Source organism: Felis catus, chromosome A1, assembly GCF_018350175.1.
Source record: "Felis catus isolate Fca126 chromosome A1, F.catus_Fca126_mat1.0, whole genome shotgun sequence".
Classification (NCBI taxonomy): Eukaryota; Metazoa; Chordata; class Mammalia; order Carnivora; family Felidae; genus Felis; species Felis catus.
The window spans coordinates 155,838,679-155,866,488 of record NC_058368.1 but is presented as its reverse complement, the minus strand read 5'-3'; the positions used below and the strand labels follow the sequence as shown (position 1 = coordinate 155,866,488).

At 33.9% G+C, this 27,810-nt stretch overlaps 1 protein-coding gene across 12 annotated transcripts in view; it reads left to right on the top strand.

Moving 5' to 3' along the window:
* The window catches only part of FAM172A (family with sequence similarity 172 member A), a 427,753-nt gene that overhangs the window by 76,354 nt on the left and 323,589 nt on the right, over window positions 1-27,810 (top strand). The window lies entirely within an intron of this gene.

The window sequence follows — 27,810 nt, the reverse complement described above, 5'->3', positions numbered from 1 at the left end:
TACAGTGAATTGTGGACTAACTTGATGAAAAAATAACACAAAGATATTTAGTTAATAAATTAATATTGGAGGTAAAATGATACATCTAAAAAACTCAGTATAAAAGAAGCCTGGAAATGAGCAAAAAGGGAACAAGGAAGACCTCAGAGAAATAGCAAGAAGTCAGATTTAAATTCAACAATATTACAATTATTTTAAATGTAAATGGTCTAAAAAAACCCAACTAAAGGGCAGAGAATGTCATATTGGAATAAAAAGGCAGCTTAGCCTTATGCTATTTTTAAGAACCTGCTTTAAATATGAAGACACAATGTATAAAAATAAAAACATGGCAAAATGATACCATGTTAGCACTAATCACATGGAAGCTGGAACAATTATCTTCATATCAGAAAAATTAGATTCCAGAGCAAATAATGTTACTAGGGCTAGACAGGGTCATTTAATCATGATAAATGAATTAACTATCAAGAGTAGTTTATAATAGTTATAATAATCATAAAAGAGGAGTTATAATAATTCTGAAAGTTTGTAGACCTAATAACAGACCTTTAAAATGCATAGAGCAAAAACTGATAGAACTGAAAGAAGTGGATAAATGTAGTTACAACCAGAGATTTCAGTATCCTTCCTAATAACTCACAGAAAAAGTAGATGAAAATCAATGAGCATATAGAAAATTTGAACAATATTATGTAATGTCATCAAATTGATATTTTTAGAATATTCCATTTAACCTAAGAATACACCTAAAATAAAATAGACCACACTCTTGGCCATAATGCAAGGATTCAAGTCATAAAGGATTCAAGTCATAAAAAGTGATCATATATACAGTACATTCTTTCTGATGGAGAGTTATATGGAAAAACCCAGTTTTATTGTTCAAATCTAAACAATGCAATTCTGAATAACCTGACAGTCAAAGAAGAAATTACAAGGAGAATTAGAAAGTTTATTTAATATAGTGAAAATGGAAATACAACATATTAAAACTAGTGGGGGTGCAGCTAAAGCAGTGTTTACAGGAGCATTTATAGCATTAGCTATTTATATTAGAAACATAATAAGGTTTAAGAATGATAACCTAGGCTTCCACCTTAAGAAAATAAAGAAAAACAAATGAAATTGAAAGTAGAAGAAATAAAGAATGAAAATGAAATAAATATAAAACAGAAAAGCACTAAGAAAACAAAACAATAACCAAGAGCTGGTTCTTTGATGTTATCAGAAAATTTGATAAAGCCCCAGCCATTAGCTACAAATAGATAATTTTAGGTGTAAGAGAAGGGATAGCACTACATATTATACAGATATTAAAAGGATAGTAAGGGAATACTATGAATAACTCTATGCCAATAAATCCAACAACAGAGATAAAATGAACAAAATCCTTCAAAAATACAAACTATAAAATCTTACTAAAGAAGAAAGAGGTAACCTGAATAGGTTGTTTTAATTTTATATTATTAAAGAAACAGTAAAAAAAATCCCTTCTCAAAACTATAAACACAGATTGCATCAATGGTAAAGTACCAAACATTTATAAAGGTCACACTGAAGAAATTATAGTTATGTTAATGTAGATTTTAACTCTTCAAGATAGGTCTGGTTTTAGTATGAGAAAAAAATAGTGTATTTAAAAATTTGTTATATAAATATTAAAAAAGAGAGAGAGGGAAGCAAACCATAAGAGATTCTTAACTAAAGAGAACTATAGAGGTGGGTAGGGGAGGGCTAAATGGGTGATGGGTATTAAAGAGGCCACTTGTTGTGTTGAGCTTCTTATAGCACTTGTTGTGTTGTGTTGAGGTGTTATATGTAAATGATTAATCACTACATTCTACTCCTGAAACCAATATTACCATATATGTTAGCTAACTAGAATTTAACTAAAAGTTTGAAATAAAAAAGAAATATTTTATGTAAATATAAAGGCAAAAAATAGGGTGTGGAATGTTTGCTTGCTTGTCTTTGTTGTCTTAAAATCTACCTTTTTCAACATTTGGATGTTGTATTTTAGCCAGCTCAAGAGAGATAATTTGTGGAGTAATTTTTTACTTATCAGTTTTATCATTCATCAAGGCTATTGAATATGTATTGATTAGCTCCTTTAAAAATATTTTTTAGACAGTCAGATCCTATTTTTATTTGATGAGATCTCTAGGTCTTGTTATCTAGACTTCTTCTATTGAGGAATTTTGAGTAGCAAAATCACAAAAGGAAATAATGACAATTTATGTGTATTATTGATATATTGATCCATTTATTGAAAGCATGTGGAAGCTGTTCTTTTTTAAATGTATCCTTTTTTTTTTTTACTATACTTGTAACTCTTATGTTGTTTTGTATAGGAATGCTTAATTCTGAATAGTATCCTTTAAATTAATAGTCTAAATAATTTGAGGAAGATGTTTGAGGAAGGTAGACAAACTTTTTATATGTGAACAGATGCATTTGCCACTATTCTCTTATAGAGTCATATTTCTTGGGATTAAGGATTTATAAAGACAAATCTAATTTTGAGAGGCATAATACTTAATACATGATCCTGACATTTCTTTCCAGAAATCAAATTAGTTTATTCTCAAGATGCAAGTTTTCAAAACCCTGTTAAAATGAGTTTATTCTCTGAACTTGTACAGAAACCTACATATTGCTCAAATGTTATCAAAAGACCTTTTAAAAAGTGCCAAGAAATGAATTATATATTTAGGTTTATTCTTAATACTAGCAGCAGGAAGAGCACATTGTGAGCTAAATTGGTTAATTGAAGTTGGAATCAGTACTACCTTTATACATAGATCTTATACCAGAAGATAATTAAGAACTACATTAAGATAATCTTGAGGGCCAATATGCTGCAAATATTTTTATGTGGAGAAAAGCACACAGATATACTATATAGAACATATAATCATATGAATAGATTTAACACTACTTGAAAGTAAAATTTTTAATTATTATTAGTCACAACTTAAAGACAGTATACATGAGTAAGGTGATTTTTTTTTTTTTTTCAGTGACAAAATTTCAAAATCTCATTGTTGAACAAATTTAGAGAGTAATGCACCACAACAGAGTTTGGCTAGGCAATGGTTTGGTGGTCGGTGAAAGTCTTCCAATTCTTGCTACTGAAAGTGGACCTAGGCTAAGCAGTATAGCCAAAGTCTGGTAGCTTACTGGAAATGTCCATTCCCATTCCCAGGCCTCACCCTAGACCTACTGAATCAGTCTATATTTTAATACTATTTCCAAGTGATTAATATGCACATTAAAATTTGAGAGGCACCAAATACCTTGTTTTGGTGAGGTATGAGATTTTGTGGGGCTATATTGCCTGGTCTTTGGAAATATTTTTAGAAATTTTAACCTTCTTTATTCCCAGCTGGTTCTCATACACTTCTCCTACTACTTGTCCAACTCCTGTTTCACACTTCTAAAGTTAAGTCATATTTTATAGCAATTGACAGCCTCACTGGTAAATAAAAGGTGGCAGAGAGGTGCTTCTCTGTTTGTAAATTCTGGCTACAGACTAATTTAGCTTATAGAAGACATATATACTAGATCTGTGGTGTGGTGTTGATGTTGGCTAATACTTAATTTCACTGTGCATTTCACTTAAGAAAATAAAATGTAGGGGCTCCTGGGTGGCTCAGTCGGTTGAGCGTCCGACTTCGGCTCAGGTCATGATCTTGCAGTCTGTGAGTTCGAGCCCTGCGTTGGGCTCTGTGCTGACAGCTCAGAGCCTGGAGCCTGCTTTGGATTCTGTGTCTCCCTCTCTCTCTGCCCCTCCCCTGCTCATGCTCTGTCTCTCTGTCTCTCTCTCTCTCTCTCTCTCTGTCAAAAATAAACATTAAAAAAATTTTTTTTAAAGAAAATAAAATACAAAACGTTCATGTTTTGTAGTAATTCATTTGTTTAATTACTTAATACTTATATCTTAAGTTTTTCTGAATTCTTCTGCCTGGTGTAAACACTGTTCCTTAATAAAAAAATAATTGCTCTTGTTGGGGAGGAGCTGGACCTTGCCTGCACATTCTTGCTGAGTTTGCCACTTTGGAAGACTTCCATCTGCTGATTTGAGCCAGTTTCCTAGGAGAGTGGTCCTGGCTTGTGTACAGTAATGTTAGCTGACTTCTCAAAGAGTGCTGGGCCCTTGGCCCAAGGCCCCTCTCATAATGCAACCTTGTGTGTGCAGGTGTTATTTGGCCTATTGTGTTGTCCCTGTGGGACCTGAGGGCAAGGAAGACTGACACAAATACGCCCTTGTTGCTTGCTATGCCATGAGTAGCAGAAGGTTTCAGACCCTACATCTTGTGTCTTCTATGAATATCCTTGAACAGTAAGACACTAACTTTTAGCCTGCATGTAGAGTAAAATTAAAATCTCAGACCCTTCACAGTTCTTGTTTTGAGTTTGTTTTTATTAAACTCAGTCAATTTAAGCTATTGTGTAAATTTCTTGCTGTATTCTGTGGTATAGATGTTATAGTTATTTTTATTTTATGTTATGTTATGTTATTTTATTATTTTATTTTATTTTATTTTATTTTATTTTATTTTATTTTTTTTATTTTATTTAAGAGAGAGGTTGGCGGGGTGGGGGGGTGGTTACGGGCAAAGGGAGAGAGAGAAATCTTAAGCAGACTCCACATTCAGCACAGAGCTGGACATGGGGCTCAATCTCACAACCATGAGATCATGACCTGAGCCAAAATCAAGAATTGGATGCTTAACTGACTGAGCCACCGAGGCACCCCCCACATATTAAAGATTTTATTGCAACTATTGCTTTGTAAAAAAACTTTATGCTTTTTAATCAACATATATCATTGCCATATCATTTAGAAATAGACAATGGATTATGTTTTTCTTGGTGAATTGTATGGATCTTTGCATTATGTTGCAGATAAAGATAGTGCACCATCCCCACATCTATAGATTGTTTTTGCTCTTTCCTCCTTGATCTTTTCTCTGGAAGGAAAAATAGATTTGGAAATCATTTCCCTCTTTCTTACAGGGTACTCAGTTGTCAGATGGTTTGTTAGAAATGCATCCAATGTCCAGAAAGCACAATAATAACTGTTTCTCATACCTGGATCAAATTTGTGACATTAGATTGTGTAGAACTAAATTAGTGCTGTACTTGCACTCTGAACCTTGATTTTAGTTGTAATTTTGAAATAGCTAAATCATTTTCAGTTGAGGAAGAAACAGTAATGAAGTACTTTATTACCGTTGTTACCCTGGACGTTTAAAAACAAATTTTTATTGTGTAAGCACTTTTATATTTTATTTAATTTTTCTGTAAGGTAATTTATCCTTTCACTCATCTTTTAAAATGCATAACTCCTCTTTTAACTTATATTTGATTTATTTGAAGTAAATAATATGAATTTTAAAACTTAGAAATTTCTCCCTTAAAAAAACAGTATGAGGGGTGCCTGGGTGGCTCAGTCGGTTAAGCATCCGACTTCAGCTCAGGTCACGATCTTGTGGTCCGTGAGTTCGAGCCCCGCATTGGGCTCTGGGCTGATGGCTCAGAGCCTGGAGCCTGCTTCCGATTCTGTGTCTCCCTCTCTCTCTGCCCCTCCCCCCCGTTCATGCTCTGTCTCTCTCTGTCTCAAAAATAAATACACGTTAAAAAAAATTAAAAAAAAACAGTATGAGACACTAAATAATATAGTTGGAAACATAACTGCATTTCACTGTTTTCATTAGCTTTTTAGTTTGCAATAGTGTAGATTCATATGCAGTTATAAGATATAATTAGAAAAGTGGACCCTTATCCCATTTCTTCCAGTGCTAACATCTTGTATATAATAGTACAGTATTGAAACCACAGATCTGAAATTGATACAGTCAAGATATAGAACATCTGCGTGACTGGTAGGATCTCATATATTGTCCTCTTATAGCCATACCTACTTCCTGCCCATCTCAGTGCCCTCCATTCTTGACCCCTGGTAATTATTAATCATTTCTCCAGTACTATGATTTTATTATTTCAATGTTCAATAAATGGAATTACAGTTGGTATGTAACCTTGTGAGATTGTCTGTTTTCATTCAGAATAAGCCTGTGAAGATTTATCCAGGTTGTTGCATGTATTAATATTTGTTTTATTATTATTTTTATTGCTGAACATTATTCCAGGGTATAGATATACCATGGCTTTTTAACCATTCACCTGTGAATGGACATCTGTGTCCCCCCCCCCCACCCCAGTTGGAGACTATTAGAATAAATCTGCTATAAACATCTGTATACAGGTTGTTTGTGTCAGGATAATTGCTTATTTCTCTGGCATAGTGCCCAGGAGTGCAGTTCCTGGCTCGTATGGTAGTTATGTGTTTAATTTTTTAAATTTTTATTTATTTTTGAGAGAGAGAGAGGGCGTGTGCATGCACGTGAGCTGGGGAGGGGCAGCAAGAGGGGGACACAGAGGATCTGGTGTAGACTCTGAACTGTTAGCTCAGAGCTTGATTTGGGGCTAGAACTCATGAACTGCAAGATCATGACCTGAGCCAAAGTTGGACACTTAACCAACTGAGCCACCCAGGTGCCCCTACATGTTTACTTTTTTTAAAAACTGCCAAACTATTTTCCAGAGTGACTGTATCATTTTCCATTCTCACCAGCAATGTGTGAGTGATCCATTTTCTCTTGATCTTCACCAAGTACTTGATATTGTCACTTATTTTTTATTTTAGCCATTCTCATAGATGTGTGATGATATTCCATTGTGATTTAAATTTGTATTTCTCCAATAGCTAATTATGTTGAACATCTTTTCATATGCTTATTTGACATCTGTATACCCTCTTCAGTGAAATGTCTCATTGTCTTTTGGTCCTTTTCTAATTGGATTGTTTGGGGTTTTTACTCTAAAATTTTATGTGTTCTTTATATATTTTAGATACTAATTCTTTTCCAGATATTTGGTTTGCGAATACAGTCAGTATTCTTTATTTATGGAATTTGTATTTGCAAATTCACATACTTGCTAAAATTAATTTGTAACAGTACCAATACTGTGGTGCTTTTACAGTGATTTACAGATGTGCACAGAGTGGTGAAAATTTTGAATCACCTTACACACATGTTCCAGCTGAGGTCAAACAAGTTGATGCTCTGCCTCCTGTTTTAGCTCTTCTGTTGTAAACTAGGGTACTTTTTGCAGATATTTAGTGCCACATTTTCCTCCATTTTTGTGCTTTTTGTTGGTGATTTTTCTCTGTAAAAAGACCTTCAAGATAGTGTTGAAGTGCCATCTACTGTTCTTGAATGCATGGAGTCTGTGAAGTGGCTAATGGAGCAAATATATATGTTAGATAAGCTTTGTTCACACATGACCTAATGGTGCTACTGACTTTAAGTTCAGTGCTAATGAATCAATATATGTTAAATAAGGTGACTTAAACAGAAACACACATAAAACGGTATTGTATTGTATTGATTGGTTGATGGAAATGTTGTGACTAGAGTCTTGCAGGAGCCTGTATTTCAGTATTAACTATTTCACTGTTCATGGAGAGTTCATTGAACCTATGTACTATGAGTAATGGGAATCACTTGTATGATTTTCCAGTGTATAGTATGTCTTTTCATTCTTTTAACAGATCGTTCATAGAACATAAGTTTTTAATTCTCATGAAGTCTAGTTTTATCAGTTTTTTCTTTTATGGATCATGGTATTGGTATTAAATGTAAGGATTGTGCTTAATCCTACATCTTGCATATTTTCTTTTATGTTTTTTCCTAGAAGTGTTATAGTTTTACATATCATATTTAAATCTATTGTCCAGTTTTAGTTAAGTTTTGTGTAAGTTATGAGCTTTAGACCAAGGTTCATTTTTTTTTTTTTGCCTATGGGTATTCACATATTCCAGGACCCTTTCTTAAAAAGACTATTATGTTTTCTTCATTGAATTGCTTTTATATTTATCTTAACATTCACTTGGGCATGTATGTGTGTGTGTCAATTTATGAGTTTTCTGTTGTGTTTCATTGATATATATATCTGTCATTCTAACAATATCCAATAGTTTGCATTGCTGTAGCTAGGGTTAGATTGAGTCCTCCCACTTTATTTTTCTTTTTCAAAATTGTTCTATCTATTCTAGCTTCTTTACCTTTTCATATATGTTTTAAAATAATCTTGTTTGTATCTTAAAAGAGTCTTGCTTGGATTTTAATAACATGTAAGCATTAAGTTGCTTATCAATTTGTGGACAACTGACATCTTTTTATGTTGACTATTATATGAACAGGGTAGGTGTCTGCATTTCTTTATGTCTTTGATTTCTTTTATCAGCATTTTGTAGTTTTCATCATATAAGTCCAGTACTTACTAATTGTACACCAGAATATTTCATTTGTTTTAGTGATTATGAATGGTGTTGTATTTTTAACTTAAGCATTCATATTTTCATTGCTATATATAGAAAAATGATTGATTTTTTTGTAAGTTTATCTTGTATCCTGTATTCCTTGCTACATTCACTTATTTGTTTCAGGATTTTTTTTCCCCCCTTAGTAGAATCTTCGGGAGTTTCTATGTAAATAACATATCATCTGCAAATAGTTACGGTTTCATTTCTAACTTTCTGATTTATTTACCTCTTCTTTTCTTTTCTTATTGCACTGGCTAAACCTTCTACCACAGTGTTTTTGAATAAGGGTGTTAAAAGTACAAATCTTTGTCTTGTTCCTTGTCTTGGGAAGAAAGCATTCAATCTTTCACCATCAAGTATAGTGTTAGGTGTAGGTTTTTTGTGGATGCATTTTATGAAGTTGATTAATATAATTAGATATGTGACTCCATTTCAATTTCAAAAAGGCAGTATTTATTTTTGCTTTTGAAGTCATCTATATTTTGGTCTTTTCGTCATGTTACTGACAGCTGGAATTTGTGTACAGTTGTTAACACTGAATAATTGTTCTAACAACATTATTCAGACTCTTTATATATGGAGTAAAAAACTATCACTGTTAGTACTGAAGACATAGTAGAGAATGTTGTTTAATGTGTCCAGGCTTTTCACTCCATATCTCTGCCCAATTCCTTAGAAATCTTTGTTTGATCTTCCTCCTATAACTGTGGTTGCTTTATGTTCTCATCTACCCATTTTATGAATCTATATCTATATCTATATCTATATCTATATCTATATCTGTATCTATATCTATGATTATTGATATGCTGGACCAGATCCTGCTGCTTACTTCTTTGACAATATATTGACTTTCTGATTCCCTGTTAATTGGAATTTCACAAATTATTTCTTTCAGTCTCTAAATGGAATTTCATGACTTTAAATGTTGACATAGATTTAAAAAAAATAAGAATATTTCCTGAGTAACATTAAGGATTCTTTCTGTAAAGAAATGGTTTGAGTATTTTAGATACAATGGACTTTGTTATTTAAAAAGTTAGAATGCATTGATGAATATACTAATGCATTGCTCATTAGATTACTAAAAAACCAATGCTCTCTGAATGTATTCACTCAATTCAGGCATTAGATCTGCCCTTTCTAACCCTTCATAGCACTCCAAGGTTTTGCCACTACGTGTGAGAACCCAAGATAAGCCTCAAACTTGGATTCTCTCTGAAGGTATAATGAGCTACCACCCCAGCCATTTGGCACATCATCCATGTTATTTTAAAGAAAAAAAAAAAGCCTTTTAGTGGAATGGGATTATTTTACTTTAGCAGTTTTCTATGTTATAAAGTTTAATTGCAAGTTTAAATGAACAGAAGTAAATTTGTGCCCATATGGCATTAAAGTATGTTAAGTTTAGGGGAGAGAAATAATATGAATAATGCTTAGAGAGGTTTTTCTGTGCCAGAAACAAAAGCATAACATTCTTAAAATTGCGTTTTCACCGAAATGTACCTGTCTAAGAAAAGAATAATATGTTTTGTGCTATTTTTTTTTTCTTTTCTTGGATCATGGGCAGTTCTAAAAGTAGAATAAGATTTGTAGTCTAGTAATGGTTTTACAAGCAGCACAGTAACTGGGCAAATAATATACTGCAAATTTCCTACATGTCTACTGATGTCATTAAACACAAGCATATTGTATTTCAGAATCATTTAGTCATCTTCACTGTTACTGACAGTTGGTGCATTAGTTCATGTTAAATGGAATATCTCTTTAAACTATTCTTGGCATTTCCTAGATTAGATGAATTATGAATTTGATTATTAAAATTAACCTTTTATGTTCATCTGGTATGTTGTTCCGAGCCAATGTCCTTTTATACTAAATTTTTATCTTTCTGCACTCTGGGAAAAAAATCTTTATTCAGGTAGATATTTAATGCAGAGTATATATTGCATGAAATGTAGTTTGCAACATATATAGGGATCTTTTTATATACAAATATTTTACAAATATATCTTTCATGAGCCAGAAGAAGAATGGATATACTGTAAGCTTGTACATCTTTTTACTTTCTTCTTTTCCACAAAATTGATTAGGATTTTAGAAATAATAGAAATGAAAATTAGGGTAAGTTCTATTACCAATAAACTATATTTGACTTCCAAAATATATGCTAATTGATACCCCCACCCCATCTCAATACTCTCTAGGTTTTAAGAACATTTTGTTAAATTAGTTAAAGGAAAAAGATTCTAAAAAATCATGCTTGGCTATTATGTCATAGGCAGATGGGACTTCTCATTACACTCTTTATTTTATTCTTCTTCATGAATTTGTCAGGTTTTTTTTTCCAATTTTTAAAGAAAAGACTGCACAAATTGTTTCTTGAACCTCTTTTCCTTTGGGAATGCACTCATGCATCTACACATATCCATATTCATATATGTAAGCGTATGTGTGTATACAGATACATACACTATTGAGAACTCTTCTTGGGCATTTGTGAACTGTTTGATCAGAGCAGAGGGATTCTGATTATTTTGCAGTGTGATAATAGAATTTAGATAGGATTCTGGAACTTAATTTATTCAGAATGAGTATTTGGGGTCAGTATAACAATATTCAAAGTTGTAGAGAATACCTGAGCAAAAAATAGCGTAAAGTCATTGACTATAAGTCGGTTAAAAATATTTTCTAGTTGCTGAAAGTTGTGTCTGTCCTATTTTTACAGGTGAAATAGTCTGAGGCAGAGGTTCATTGATTACATGAGATTATCAAATCTTGAATTAGAAAGTGATATATTTCAAGGGCATTTGAACTCCTTTTTCTAGAGTAACTTTGTCTAGGAGTTAGAACAGATATAACTTGGAAAAGGGAAGACTAGGTTTTGAAAATGTTTACAGATACTAGGTTTTGCAAACCTAAGATTAAATTTGGGTTTTGATTGCTACAAAGTATGTAGAGTATACTATGTGAAAAGATTTTGTGTATTTTTGAGGTTTGGTTAGGGTCCTGAAATATCTCACTGGATGCAGAATAACTAGTTGAAGCTCTCCCCGGGTACTTAGAAAACATATTTAGTGTTCATTTATACTGATTTCCCATCTAGCTCCTAGAAACTGTTTTTTGTGCTATGCTAATGTTAAAATCAACTCAGGGGCACAAGTAGTGTGTCTGATAAAACGTTTGTTGGCTAATACCTAGTATGGCTGAACCCGATATCTTCTGGAGCTTGACAACTTGCTCAAACAACTGATGTTTGGTAATGGTTGATTTGGTAGAAATATTAAAGAAAAATACAGTGTGAGTATTGACAGCTGGGAAGTAAAAACAGCTGGCAGATAAACTTGGCACAGACAAGAGGTGAAAGATTTAGTCAGGAATTAATGCAGTCTGTAAGATAATAAAGAGATATCCTATTTATTTCTTTCCTTTTAATATCTCTCTCAGAGTTGTTACTGGGAATTTTCTAAGCACCTATTATACATTTCAAATTTGGGCTTTACTATCCACAGTACTCTCTCTGCAAAATTGTAAACTACTTACATTGTAATAGAATTGGGAAATGTTTATATTATTAAAATAGCTCTTTAATTCATAATTTTTGAAGATATACTTTCACTAACATTTTTTATATTAGTGCATTTATAGGACTGAGCAAAATATTTTATAGTAGATGGTGTGAATATTTTACTTTGAGTCAACAGTGCAAAAGAACAACAAAAGATGTATGGGGAATTCTCTTATGAGCTAGCAAGTCTGTGGATTTAATTTGAATTCACTGAAGAGAGTGGACTTCGTAGATTCACAGTTAATGAGCCATTTCTCTTAAAGTATTCTGTCACTATGGGATTGCATACAGTTAGAACTGACAGTTGGAAACGTGCTGAGATAGGAAAACTAAAAAACAGCTGTCTCTCTGGGCAAATGGTACCAGCTGGTAAGGCTCTCCAAAGCAAAATATTTTATATAATAAAATAGCTTTCAGATATTACTGAAATTACATATTATATATTTAAGATAATTTTTTTTAGTTCATTTGCTTTTAACAAGCCAAGATACAAGATATTTTTTCAGTTTAAGAAGTTTTGTATTTTATTGACAACTAATCTCTTTAGCATGTACTCATTAAATTAATATATAATCCTTTAGAGTTTACTTTTTGAAACTGTTTAGGGATCACTGGAAAGGTGTTTTAGTTTCTTACATGGTTTTTAGAAGTAGGAACATTTTTTTGATGCTAGATCTTTCCCAGAATGAAATCTACTTTTAAAATGTCTTGAATTGTATTCGAAACGGTTATATCTCATACTCTAAGATTTACCTCTGAGCCTTAATTTAAATTTTCATTCCTATTCTTTTGATATTGTCATTCTGACTGATAAAAATTAACATTTGGGTTTGTAAAGAATACTGTATTTTGTCTAAGTAGGAATCTATGACTTTTTTTTGGCAGAATGGTCTTTATTGAATTTCTAGAATGCCTTTATGCTGAGTCCCCTTAGTTTTCATACATGGAGAAACTGTATAATTAATGTCTATACAAAAAGAAGTAGGCAAATGACTGGTGTATATTAGAGACTTCTTTAGAAATTCATCCTTTCAATCTTAAGAAAAACCTTAGCTAAAAGTAATAACTCTAGGGGCACCTAGGTGGCTCAGTCGGTTAAGTGTCCGACTTCATTCAGCTCAGGTCATGATCTCTTGGTTTGTGGCTTTGAGCCCCGTGTCGGGCTCTGTGCTGACAGCTCAGAGCATGGAGCTTGCTTCAGATTCTGTGTCTTCCTGTTGCTCTGCCCTTCCCCTTCTCACACTCTGTCTCTCTCACAAGTAAACAAACATTAAAAAATAATAAAAAATAAAGTAATAAATCTAACTTAATATATTATGTTTTGGGTACTAATCCATTTTACCTCCTTTTGGCTATTAACTCTGCCACTTTGTTTGACTTCACTGTTGATTGCCCTAGGGTTTACAATAGGCATCCCTAATTTACCACAGTTTGTCTTCAAATAAAACATTTTAACAATGTTTGTTCGTCTAGTCCATGAACATGGGATGTTTTTCTATTTCTTGGTGTCTTCTTCAGTCTCTTTCATAAGTGGTTTGTTGAATTTGATGGGAGTTATCTTTGCTTCTTGGATTTTGATGTCTGTGTCTTTCACCAAACGATGGAATTTTTCAGGTATAATTTTCTCTTATAAACCTTCTGCTCCTTTTTCTCTCTATTCATTTTCTGGGACTCCACACAAGAAACAATAGGTGTTGGCGACGATGAGGAGAAAGGGAAACCCTCTTGCACTGTTGGTGGGAATGCAAACTGGTGCAGCCACTCTGGAGAACAGTATGGAAATTCCTCAAGAAACTAAAAATAGAACTACCCTATGATCTAGCAATTGCACTGTTAGGTATTTACCCAAAAGATACAAATAACAGATTCATAGGGGTACATGTACCCCAATGTTTATAGCAGCATTATCAACAATAGCCAAACTATGGAGAAAGCCCAAATGTCCATCATCAGATGAATGGATAAAGAACATGTGGTATACAATGGAGTATTACTCACCTATCAAAAAATGAAATCTTACCATTTGCAATGACTTGGATGAAGCTAGAATGTATTATGCCAAGTGAAATAAGTCAATCAGAGAAGGACTAATATACCATGCGATTTCACTCATGTGTGGAATTTAAAAACAAAACAGATGAACATATGTGAAGTTGGGAGGGGCAGGAGAAAAGAGAGGGAAGCAAACCATAAGAGACTCTAAAAAGACAGACAACAAACAGGGTTGATGGAGGGAGGTTGGTGGGGGATGGACTGGATGGGTGATGGGTACTAAGGATGGCATTTGGTGTGATGAGCCCTGGGTGTTGTATGTAAGTGATGAATTGCTGAATTCTGTTCCTGTTACCAATATTGTACTGTATGTTAACTAACAAAAATTTAACTTTAAAAAAGGGGAAAAAATAAAATCACCATAAAAAATAAAACATCCAAGTGAATGTAAAAAAAAAAAAAGAATGTCTAATTTAAACAATTAAAATTACTTGTATTTTACCTGTCACAGAGACTTACACCACTTTAAACATCCTTTTGTGTTTCTGTTCTTGCCTGCTGGTATTAGGTTACTAAAACCTTTTAACTTCAGTTTTACATCACACTCTCTCTTAACATCTTTATTGACTTTGTAACATAGGACATGCAGTGTATCATATAAAGTCAGACTAGATTCTAGACTTTAGGGCAGGCAGATTCCATAGGTTTGAATACAGACTCCAAAACTTATTTAGCTATGTGACCATGGGTAGCTTACATAACCTTTTTAAAGCTTTGGTTTCCTTCTTTATAGAGTTCCTGTGAAGATTACAGGAATAAAGATTTATTAAAGGAACTTAGGTTAGTGTGAGTGTTAGTTTGAGTGTTTGCTATTATTATTGCTGTTGACTCAAAAAATAATTCAGTTTCCGTTACATGAGTTAGGCTTTAGATATTCAGCCTGAGACAAATATATGTAGTTGCTCCTCTTCCAAAGCTCCAAATCTAATGGCAAAGACGTATTTTGGGAAAAACATCATTAATGATCTAAGTGTTAGGAAAGAGGAATGCATGATTCTTACCTGTGTGGGTAGTTTGGGGGCCAGGCAAGGAAGATGTTAAACTAAATAAGCAAAGAATAGGAAGACCATTCCAAGCAAAGCCACATTGTTTGCAAAGGTTGTGATTTGGAAAAGATCCTGAGAATTCAGAAGAATCCTGTGGCTACATAAGACAGAAAATGAGGAAAGAGAGTAGTGTAAATGAAACTTGAGAAGTAGGCAGTACCAGATCACACAGGTTGTTGCACAATCTAAGGATTGGGGTCTTACCCTAATAGCACTGGGAAGTCATCTGATTTGCATTTTTAAAATTTTTTTTTCAACGTTTTTTTATTTATTTTTGGGACAGAGAGCGACAGAGCATGAACGGGGGAGGGGCAGAGAGAGAGGGAGACACAGAATCGGAAACAGGCTCCAGGCTCTGAGCCATCAGCCCAGAGCCCGACGCGGGGCTGGAACTCACGGACCGCGAGATCGTGACCTGGCTGAAGTCGGATGCTTAATGGACTGCGCCACCCAGGCGCCCCTCTGATTTGCATTTTTAAATATTTGTTTATTCTTTTTAAGTAGGCCCCGCATCCAATGTGGGGTTCATATCCAGGACCCCGAAATCAAGAGTCATGTGCTCTACTGACTGAGGCAGCCAGGTGCTCCCAGATTTGCATTTTTAAATGAGAAATATGCCTGCTAACAGTAAATAGGATTTGAAGGGAGTAGTTATTAAGTATAGCAGAAGGGAGATACAGAACTAATTAAGGAAGGGATATACCTTTTGGTAGACTACATTGGACTAGAATGGTGAGAGTAGAATGAGGAAATGTGGAGCTCTTCAAGTTTTAGCTTGAGGGACTTGATTGATTGTAAGCAGAGGATGAAGGAGAAGGACTGAAGATTTCTAGGCTTCCAGCTTGAGCAGTTAGGTGGATGGTGGTGCCATTTATGGAGTTGATGAATGTACTAGAGGAAAATAAGTTTGGATATGTATAGATGGATTTACTTTGAACATAGTCAGTTTGAGGTGACCGTGAAATCTCTAGGAGGAGATATCAGTTGGTACATTTACAAATCTGTTGCTCTTTAAGGTATTTAAGAATCCGGTTATTGGGGAAAATATGAAAATAAGGACGACTCTGGGGCGCCTGGGTGGCGCAGTCGGTTGGGCGTCCGACTTCAGCCAGGTCACGATCTCGCAGTCCGTGAGTTCGAGCCTCGCATCGGGCTCTGGGCTGATGGCTCAGAGCCTGGAGCCTGCTTCCGATTCTGTGTCTCCCTCTCACTCTGCCCCTCCCCCGTTCATGCTCTGTCTCTCTCTGTCCCAAAAATAAATAAACGTTGAAAAAAAAATTAAAAAAAAAAAGAAAATAAGGACGACTCTTCTGTAGAAGGGGTAAAAGGAAAATGTGAGAGCATCTGAGCTAAAGCTAATCTAAATGAAGGACAGCTGGGCATACAGACTAGAACTCCAGAGAATGCTAATGGAAAGTTGGAGAAATGAATTTTATTTCAAAGATATGCTGAAAAAGCAGTTACCTTAAAGGACTAAAGATTAGAATGTGCCCACTGACAATGAAGTATAAAAGCTTTTAAGAGGAAAAATAGCAATCAGATGAAGACAGTTTTAGTGAAATTTAAGAGATAGTTATGACTTAAGAGGATATGCACCTGAGGTAAATATACTTTAGTTCATTCCATAGAACTCATTGCCATCCATAGTCTCTTTAATGTAAAGATGTGAGAGGAACCCTTGTAGGTCTAACCAAACTGACATTATTGAATAATATTAAACTTTAACTATTAAGAAATTTTATGTTTTTTTCTCTTCCTCCTTTTTCCCTCATCCCTTCTGCTTCTATCTCTCCCTCCTCTCCACCCCTCCCTGCCTCCATCTTTTCCTTCCTCCCTAGGAGGGAGCTAGGACGGAATGTAGAGTTGTGATAAATGGGATATTAAGAGAGAAAAGTTTTTGTTGTTTTTTAAACCGTTAGGTGACTTACTGGTCAGATCTTTATTTTAAATGATTTTGAGTCCCAGTATAATACAGTTGGCCCTTGAATAACACAGGTCTTGAACTGTGCGAATCCACCACAGATTTTTTTTGTTTAATGAATACACTACAGTACTGTAAATGTAGTTTCTCTTCCTTATGATTTCCTTAATAACATTCTCTCTTCTCTAGCTAAATTTATTGTAAGAATACAGTACAAAATATATATAACAAAATATGGGTTATTGAACTGACTGGGTTATTTATTGGTAAGGCTTCCAGTCAATAGTAGGCGAATATCAGTTCAGCTTTTGAGTTATATGCAGATTTTCACCTGTCCTGTATTTCTTATGGTTCTTGACAAACTGAAGAGTCACATGTTTGCAATCACTACCAATCATTTTTCATTCTTTCATTGTTGTTATATTGCTCATCTACCCTGTGGTTGATGCTATGATAAAGTAGAGTAGGTTATAATTCTTGCTTTTAAGGTGCTCACTTAAGTGGGCAAATGAGAATGTGAGATAATCAAAATGGAACACTAAATTTCATTAGAATGGTAGAGTTCATTGGCAGAATAAGTGAGAACCTCAAGTAAGAGGCAGCATTTGAATTGAGTTTAAAGAATAATGGGGGAAGTTAACAGAATTTTAGAAATTGAGGTGGGAGATAAGCAGTGGCACAAACTTAGCAAACTCTTAAGACTTACTCCATTGAGTCCTTGATTTTGACAAGCAGTAATGGATGAAAATTATCCCCATATAGTATAGTTGTGGTCTTGTCATAACATTTCAAGAAATTAAAATGTTTTAATGAAAGCAAATTGTTGTTATCCTATTTGTCATCTGCCACATTTCAGTTGAAATACTTGTGAAAATAGATGCAGTGTCAGTAGCACCTGAAGTAGGAATATGAACAGTTTGGGAAATTTTAAAATAGCTTTGTGTTGTGATATAATTTCACACTTACAGAAAAGTTGCATGATTTTAAGGAATCATGTATATTATATATTATATAATTATTTTTCTGAACCATTTGAGAGTAAGTTGGAAACATCATGCCCTTTTACTAGTAATACATTTGTGTATATTTTCAAAGAACAAGGACATTCTCTTGATAACTACAGTGCAATTAGCAGAATCAGGAAATTTTTTATTTTAAGTTATTTATTTTTGAGAGACAGAGCATGAGCAGAGGAGGAACAGAGAGAGAGGGAGACACAGAATCCGAAGCAGGATCCAGGCTCTGAGCTGTCAGCACAGAGCCCCAGGCAAGGCTAGAACCCACAAATCATGAGATCATGACCTGAGCTGAAGTCACATGCTTGACGAGTTGAGCCACCCAGGCGCCTTGGGAATTTTTTTGTTTTGATTCAGTATAATGCAGTCTACAGGCCACGTTTAAATTTTGCTAGTTGTTATATAATGTACTTGATAGCTAATTTTCAAGTCCAGGATCAAATCCAGGTTTGCACACTGCATTTAATTGTTATGTCCCTTTATTCTCTTTTACTATGGAACCATTCTTTAGCCTTTCTTTATATTTCTTGACGTTGATATTTTTTTGAAGAGTTCAGGCTGTCATATGTATTCTCATGATTACATTCAGATTATGCATTTTTGACAGAAGTACCCTGGAAGTGACTTTTTGTCCTGCGTGTATGATATCAAGAGTGCATGATTTTGAATGAATGAATATAGTCAGTAATCTTGTAGTAACATTATACGGTGACAGATATTGAGTAGACATTGTGCTGAACATTTCAAAATATATATAAATGTTGAATCACTATGCTGTACACCTGATACTAATATTATATGCCAACTATATTCAAATTTTTAAAAAAAGAGTACATTTTTTTTTGGTTGCTCTGATACTCGTGATGTCTGTTAGATCATACCATATGTTATTATCATTTTTCTCTCTGTAAATAAGTACTTTTTGGACAGATACTTGAGACTATCTTCCTTATGAAACTTTGACCTATTAATTTTAGCATCTACTGATGTTTTTTAATTTCCATGATTTCTCCTATATATGTTGGCATTCTACATAAGAAAAGGGCTTTCTTTTAAGTGGCTGAGTCAGTTGGGTGCCCAATCTTGATTTCGGCTCAGGTTATGATCCCAGGGTCGTGGGATGAAGACCCACATTAGGCTCCACACGCCATGGTGAGTGTAGAGTCTGCTTAAATTCTCTCTCCCTCTGGCCTTTTCCCCACCTTGCATGTGCGCTCTCTCTCTCTCTCTCTCTCTCTCTCTCTCTCAATAAGAAATAATATGGGGCGCCTGGGTGGCTCAATCGGTTAAGCGTCGGACTTCAGCTCAGGTCACGATCTCGCGGTCCGTGAGTTCGAGCCCCGCGTCGGGCTCTGGGCTGATGGCTCAGAGCCTGGAGCCTGCTTCCGATTCTGTGTCTCCCTATCTCTCTTCCCCTCCCCCGTTCATGCTCTGTCTCTCTCTGTCTCAAAAATAAACAAACTTAAAAAAAATTTTTTTTAATAAATAAGAAATAATAATAAAAAGAGCTTTTTATTTTTTTATTTACTTTATTCATTCAGTTCTTTATATTATTACAGACTCATAGATTCTTATTCAGTGAGCTGTATACTCTGTTGTTGTCATCATTCTAACGTCCAAATCATTCCACATTTGGCCAGAAGGATTCTTGTCAAGCAGTTTTTTGTGTTCTTTTAACATTTATTCATTGCTGTTTCAGTATAACCTACTTTTTGGTACAAAAAAAACCCCTTTTTTTCAGATTTCAATTTTCTGTCCACCAAACCCGAAATCAACCTCTTCTCTTAGGATTTTTGGTTCCTTCTAATGGAGAATGGCATATAAAGCCCAAGCTTCTGAATCAACCCTCTCTCCAATGAGCTTTGGTTACTTTTATTAGAAAAACGTTTACGTATGTGTACATACATAAATATGCCACATACACACCAAGATCTGTGCCTTGGTGGCTTTGTCATTGCTTAGTCTCTCAGCAAATGTGTTTGTGTCTGTGCATATACATGCATATGTATATTGATAGTTTTTAGTCTCTGTAGATAGGTCAGTATCAAAATAAATAAGATATACATATGTATGTATATGTGCTTGGGTGTGTATACACTCATGTAGATATTCACCTATATCGTCTTATCTATATAGATGGATATACAATAAAACATTGGATGGCGAGTAACTTGTTCTGCATGTGTTCTGCAAGATGAGCAAACATTTCTAATTTTAACTTTAGATAAATGAGCAATGTCTTTCATAATAAGTAGTATGTGATGCTGAATGTCACATGATCACAACTGAGCCAATGGTTCTTCTCTCTCTCTCTCCGGGATTGTGGGTAATCATCAATACAATGTTGCGTTTTCATGATCCTCAAAAGGGGGCAAAAGCAACTGTCATTGGATAGGTTCCTTGTTAAACTTGCAAGGAAAGAAAAAGATTCCATCGAGCCAATAGATAGCAGTGAATCCATTAGTGATAGTAAAAGGCATCCTACACAATAACCCTCTTCTCTCTGATTTCCCTCACACCAGCCACAAAGGTTCTCAAGGGTAAGTGCAGGTTATTTGTTTATTTTTCTGTATATTTTGTATTTTCTTTTTTATTTTGTATTATATTACAGTATTGTAATCATTTTTATATGAATATTTTTTGGGTTGTGGAATGAATCATCTGAGTTTCCATTATTTTTTCTGGGGAAATTCACTTTGATATACAAGTACTTTGGATTACAAGCATGTTTCCGCAATGAATTATGCTCATAAACCAAGGTTTTATTGTATTTGTAAATTTTAAATACATATTAAAATATATGAGATACACACACACATGCCACGCAACAAATAGAAGTGCATATACTGATATCAAGAATTTTTTAATTAATCAAAGCTCAGGTGAAGCCCTAAGACAGAATAATGAGACCTTAGAAAGGAGAGAACTGTAGGTGATTTCTTTCTACTAAGCTCTTAGTGCATTCACCAAACCACAACCTCAAAAACTGAAGGGAGATGACTTTTCTCAGAGGTAGCCAAGAATCTCCTACCCACTTCCTAGGCCAGTAACATGAAACTGATGCTGAATTGCACTCTTACAGTTAGCACTATGAAGTGACTAGGTATCTTATATCTATGAGGATGTAGAGATAGTAATTAAGAAGGAGTTGAGGCTGGAGGGGCTGTAGAAGTGGCATACTCTGGAAACTGTAGTATTTCATTCAGTGTTTCTGACAATAAAAGTACTACAGATGCTCAAATTACCTAGTGGTAAAAGTCACTCTCAAAATAACATAAACTAGCTTTGGAATCAGCCATGCTGAATTTTAGCTGCAATATTTTTGCAAATAAACAGCAAATACAATATTATAAAATGCCCCAAATTAAACTCTATCTTATTCATATTAGCTACTGTTTTTCACCTTAAAATCTGAGAACACCATGTGTATTGTATCAAATATTTTAGTCTGAAATTTATGAGACTAAGAAATCCCCAGAAAGAATTGGGAGGATAAATGAGTAGTCAACTGGGTTACAGGGTTCTCTTTTTTAGGCTTGTTTCTGCTATTTCAGTAGTGAATAATTAGAGAAAAATAAAAATCAAAAGATTATTGGGTACCTAATCCCACTTTTGTGTGAGGTATAATCAAGTGCAAGCTATAGTCTTTATTCTCAAGGAATGTAATCAAGTAGAGGAAATAAGACTTAAAGAGGTAGTATTCTGAATTGGTGAAAGATTCAGGAAGTACACTGAGTCCTCAAGAAGGTTAATAAGACAAAATTCACACCTAGACATGGTAGTGAATCTGAAGTCCCTGAAAGACATAGAGAACATTATAAAAGAAACCAGAGAATGAAGCCTGATTACCGACAAGCTCAATTAGACCTATAGCAGAAGTTTTCACTGCAACTATGAAAACCGGAAAATACCAGAGAAAATAATTATGGATCTAGAATTTTATGCCCAAATAAAGCTATCCATTTTTGAGCCCTAAAAGTAAAAGTTGCATTGAATATTTCTAACTTTCTGTTTTGGGGACAACATGTTCTAAGTCAAGTCATTGCTTAGAGCTAAAATTCCCTACCAATTGCACTTTATTTGTTTAGAAACAGAATAAGACTGATTTCTTAAAAGCCATGGAGTTTTTTATTCTTAATTAAATTTTGTTTTGTTTTGTTTTTCTTTTTCTTTTGATGAACACACATCTTCATTGTGGCCTCTTTTCTCCCTTTAATTGTGGAGTTTGCTCTGTTAATCTTCAGATCAATATCTGAGGTGTTTAGGATGATTTGATAGTTATCTAGTTGTGTTTGTGGGACTAGATGAGCCTAGGGTTCTCCTAGTCCACTGCCATCTTGCTCAAAACATCCCCACCTTGGAGCTTAAGTGTTATTTTTATTAATAAGCGAAGTGGAACTGAGTAACACATAATAGATATAATTTAGAATGGATTGTGTTAAAAGCAAAATTCTCTCTCCAAAATATTGTCAAACTTCCAATATGGTAAAACCTCATAATATCAAACTTTTTTTACATTTGTGATACATTTATAAGTCACACTTCTACACTGACTTCTCTTGACTTATTTGTGAAATCAGAGCTTTCTAATTAAATGAATAATATTAAAAGGAGATGCTTAGGTAGAACTAAGCTGTTTTCAACTGTTCTATAAATATCTATTTAATAAAAATACCATGTACGTTATGTTAAGTAGGAACTGAGAGTAAACCGTTGCTTTACTGTAAAAATCATTTAATTTCATTTTGTCATTTAGAACTAGATTTTTACCAGGTTGATTAGCCTAAGGCTCTTTAAAAGCTGTTCCTTTTAAAACATTTTAAAATTCAAATTTTATTAATTCATAATTCAGATAGGTAACCTATGGAGTCTATTTTCTGATGTTTTCTTTGATTGCAGGAGGCAGAGATATAGTTAAATCTTTCAGAATTTTTCTTTCAGTTCATTTTATTTACCTTTGCACCTCAAATCAGGATACTCTTAACATTTAGTTATTCTCTTTAGGGGTATATATGACTAACAATTTATGAGGTTTGTCGTTTTGTGTTTTGGGCTGAAGTTCTTACTCTCCTAATAAGCCCAATAGACAAGTTTTTATCTTATATTTTTAATAAAGTTGTGAAATAAAAATTGTTATTGCTGTGAGTCAATCAGACCAAATTTAGTTTGTTGCTAATGAGAGGATTTTCATCAGAGTAAGAAAGAATGGAAGCTTTACAATTTAGTAAAGTGAACTTTATAATTTCACTTAATTATTAATATTAATTCTCTTTTAACCAGTCATATCTCTTGTCGTATATGTTTATCATCTCACTTAATTTCTTAAGTCCAGTTCCAAAAGGGTCTGAATTGTATTCTGGGTAGCTTCTCAGTGTCACCCACTGTACTCCCCCACGCCGCCAGAATAATTTTAGTGCTTTTGTAGTGGTAAAGGGTACCAGTGTTCACTTCTTGTTTAAGGATCAGAAATAAAGCTGAAATGTATGAGATACATTATAAACACACAGCAATTGCTCAATAAATCTCTAAGGTAAATTTATTGCAGAGTGAACATATCTTTTCTGTTGGAAGTACCTCATTGAGAGTGTATATCAGACTTCATTTTCCTTCCTTCTGTGGTCTATTTCTTTGATCATTCCTCCTCATTTTGTTAAAACTTTGTTTAGTTTCTAGATCAATTAGCCCTGAGCTAGAAAAAGTTAGTTAGACTCTAATTCCTTAGAAAGCATTATTCTCTTGGTAGCCAACAATCAATTTCATGAATATATAGTCTTAAAATTATTTTTCTATCTTTTCCATTGTGGTTTTATTTTTGTATATCTGGCTTCTTCTTAGGAATTAAAAGAAATCCAGGAAAATTGTCAGTAGTAATTTTTTTCTTTCTGCTGTTTCTTTCAAGTAACAGCATACTGTTTCACAGGTAGTGCCAGTATTTATAACAGAGTGTTCTCAGTTTCTGCCTCCTGTAACTAATAACCTTGCTGTCATTCATTTTACTTTTCTATAAGCTATAATCACAAAATACATTCTAGCTGTTATTTTGCACAAACTGTTATCTGTTAGATCAATTAAGAATAAGAAAATTTTAAAAAGTATATTTTACCTTTATTGGTTCTTTCTCTCATACTATTCCTTTCTTTAGGTACATTCTGACCTATATAATTTTCTTTCCCTCTGAATAATTTCTTATAGTGTGTTTTGCAAGGCAGTTCTACTTGCAAAAAAATTCCCTCAATTTTTTTTTGTCTGAGAAAGTCTATTTCTCTTTCATTTTTGAAGCATGATTTTATTGGATACAGAATTTTAGATTGATGGGTTTTTTCTTTCAACACTCAATATTTCAGTCCTCTTGCTTACATTGTTTCTAAGAGAAGTGTGATGTAATTCTTACCCTTTTTCTTCTGTAGCTAAATTCCCCCACATTCCCCACTTCTCCGAATCCCCCTTGTCCCTGGTGTACCTTCTTTCCCGATACTCTCTTTGTATTTGGTTTTGTGTAGTTTTAATATGATAAAACTAGTTATTGTTTTTGGTACTTATCTTTTTTGGAGTTCTCTATACTACCTGGATCTGTGGTTTTGTGTCTGTCATTAACTTTGGGAAATTCTGAGCCATTATTTTACTTCACATAGTTCTTTTATTCCTTTCTTTTTATCCTCCTTCGGGTATTCCCATTATACATATGTTAAACCTGTTACAGTTGTCCCACTCACATAAACTGTTCCACTTTTTCATTGTTTTTTTTTTTTTTTTTTCTCTTTACATTTTTGTTTTGGAACTGTCTATTGACATATCTGGAAACTCTGATTCTTTTTTTTTTTTTTTCCCCCTCAGCCATGTCCAATTTATTGATGAGTGCATGAAAGGCATTCTTTATTTTTGTTATGTGTTTTTTATTTAGCATTTATTTTTTATTCTTTCCTAGAGTTTCCATCTCTCTGCTTACATATTTACCTATTCTTTTATGTTGCCCACTTTTTCCAGTAAATTCTTCAGCATGTAATCATAGTTGTTTTAAATTCTAAGTCTGATAATTCCAAATTTTCTGCCCTGAGTCTGGTTCTGATGCTAGATTTATGTCTTCAGACTGTTTCTTTTTGTCTTTTATTATGGCTGGTTATTTTTTGTTGAAAGCTGGGCATGCTGTTTTGGGTAAAAGGAACTTTGGTAGATGGATCATTAGTTTGAAGTTTTATGTTTATCTGGCTAAGAGTTAGGTTGTGTTTTCTATTTGCTATATAGCTCTCATGTCCAAGGCTAAAATTTCCTCTTCTTAGTTTCTATCTTCCTTCTTTGAGTTTTCCTAGAGACCTTAAATAGGGTGTGACTCCTACAGTTCTTTAGCTATAACTCCCTGTTATTTTATAGGAACACTACAGATCTGAGGATCATGTAGTGAGGTGTGGGAGGAAATATTCTATTCTTCATTAGGTCTCAGTCTTTGAGGGAGCCTGAATTGGGCATTTCCCTTCCCTCATGTCAATTAGGCTCTGGTAAAATAGTTTCTCTTATGGGCAGGCCTTATTAAGGAAGACAGAAAGGTCTAGAATATTTTTAAATGATTACTTTTCCCTTACACACTGCTAGAAGCAGAAAGGGATTTTTCTCTAGTCTTCACAGAGAGAACCTAGTAGGGCTCCTAGAAATAAAATTCACGAAAGTTTGGAGACTCTGTCTTTAAGGCTGTACCCCTACTGTTTTTAATTCTTAAGCTAGTGTTTGAATTGTTTTATATTATGGTGTAGAGGAAAGTTGAGAATTAATTGTAATATTGTATTTCATATTGACTTAAGGTATGAACTGCTGAAATAGTTTAATTATTGAATTCTCAAATTACATCTCTGAAGTATTTTGCTTAGTGGTAGAAGTCATTTGGGTTTGAACTAAGTTTAATTGTTTTTATTATTGCTTTAAATGTAAGGATCTTTTGTGATTCATAAGTAATAGGAAATTTTTGGAAATTATAAGCTACTCATTTTAGCTAATCTCAGTTATTTTTCTTGAAGTGGCAGAGCATTATATGACTTCATACATACTTTTGTCTGACCCTACATATTTTTAGTTTATTTTTTCCAGTTTACAACACTGCTGCCTTCGGGTAACAGTATAATGAACATAATTTTAACTACTACATTAAGATATGGGAATACTATTTGATTAGTAACTATTAATTACTGCCTCATTCTAGTATAGTGAGTGTTGTAGTGTTTGAAATTATCATTATTAGTCAAGGAAGCGATGTTCTAGCATGCATCTACTATACTCTTTCAAAATGAATTAATACATATACATAGAAGAAAGGATTTTGACCTCCTTCAAGACATCTTAATTTTCTAAAAAAAAAATCATCTTCTTATTTTGCTTCATAAAATTTGATTTTTAATTATGTTGCTACTAAAATTATCCTCTGAGATATTGTGCATAGATGATTAAAGATTTTTTTTTTTGAGGGAACGACACTCCTTAAAATGACCATTGAAATCTATTAAATCATTGCTTTTACTCAGCATCTCTTTCCTCATTCTCTTTCCTGTTCTTCATAGAAATAGTACATTAGCTTTCTAGTTTTGTGGTAACAAATTACTGTGAATTCAATGGCTTAAAACCACACAAATATACTACCTCCTACTTCTGTAGGTCAGAGGTCCAGTATGATTGTCACCAGACTGAAATCAAGGTATGCACAGGCTATATTCCTTTTTGGAGGCTCTAGGAGAGAATCCACTTACTGCTTATTTGAGTTGTTGGCAGAATTCAGTTCCTTGTAAATACAGACCTGAGGTCTTGTTTTCTTACTGGCTGTTTAAAGGTTATCGTGCCTTTTAGAAGCCACCACATTTGGTTATGGTCTCCTTCCTCCAACTTCAAAACCAGCAATGACCATTCAAGGTCTTTTCACTTTACATCCCTTTCTTCTTCTATGATCTTCCACTTTTAAGGAGTTAAAGGATTAGATTGGGCCAATTTGGATAATCCAGGAAAATCTCCCCATCTCTGGTCCTTCACCTTAATCATATCTGCAAAGTTCCTTTTACCATGTAACATAAAATATGAATAGGTTTCCGGAGTTAGAGTGTGGACATCTTTGGGGAACTGTGTTTCTGCCTGCTGCAAACAATAATACTAATTGGTGCCAGATTTTTCTGGAATAATTTTCCTTTTTTTTTTGTTTAGAATACCTCTGACCTTTTACTTTTTGATTCAGTAAATACAAAAGAGGTGTTAGAATTTAGTCAACATGCAAATTCCTATATGGAAATACAAATCAGATACTATTCCTATCTGGAAATTGTAGGGAAATAGGTTCTAGAAACACTGAAAAAAGCAGAGTATTGCCTTGAAAAGCAGAAAGTCCTTGTATATTTTTGTGAGTTTATATTAAGTGGCCCTAAATTTTAGTATTAAGGTTCACAGTTATTCACACAGCAGCAAGAAGTATGCCATCACAGGTAATCAGTAAGAAGTCTCCAAATTTAGTATCAAAACTTTTCAGTTATGAAATAAGTACTAGGGATGTAGTGTACAACATGATCACTATGTCGGATACATAGAGGAGTTTTTAAGAGAATAAATCCTAAGGGTTCTCATCACAAGGAGAAAGTTTTTTTCCTTTTTAAAATTTTTGTTCTTTATTTTCTTTTTGTTTTATCTACATGAGAAGTTGGAGGATAGCTGAACCTGTTGTAATCATCTCACAGTATATGTAGATGAAACCATCATGCTGTAATGCCTTAAACTTACAGAGATGCATGTCAATTATTTCTCAATAAAACTGGAGGGAAAACATTCAAAGATAGAAACTCATTCAG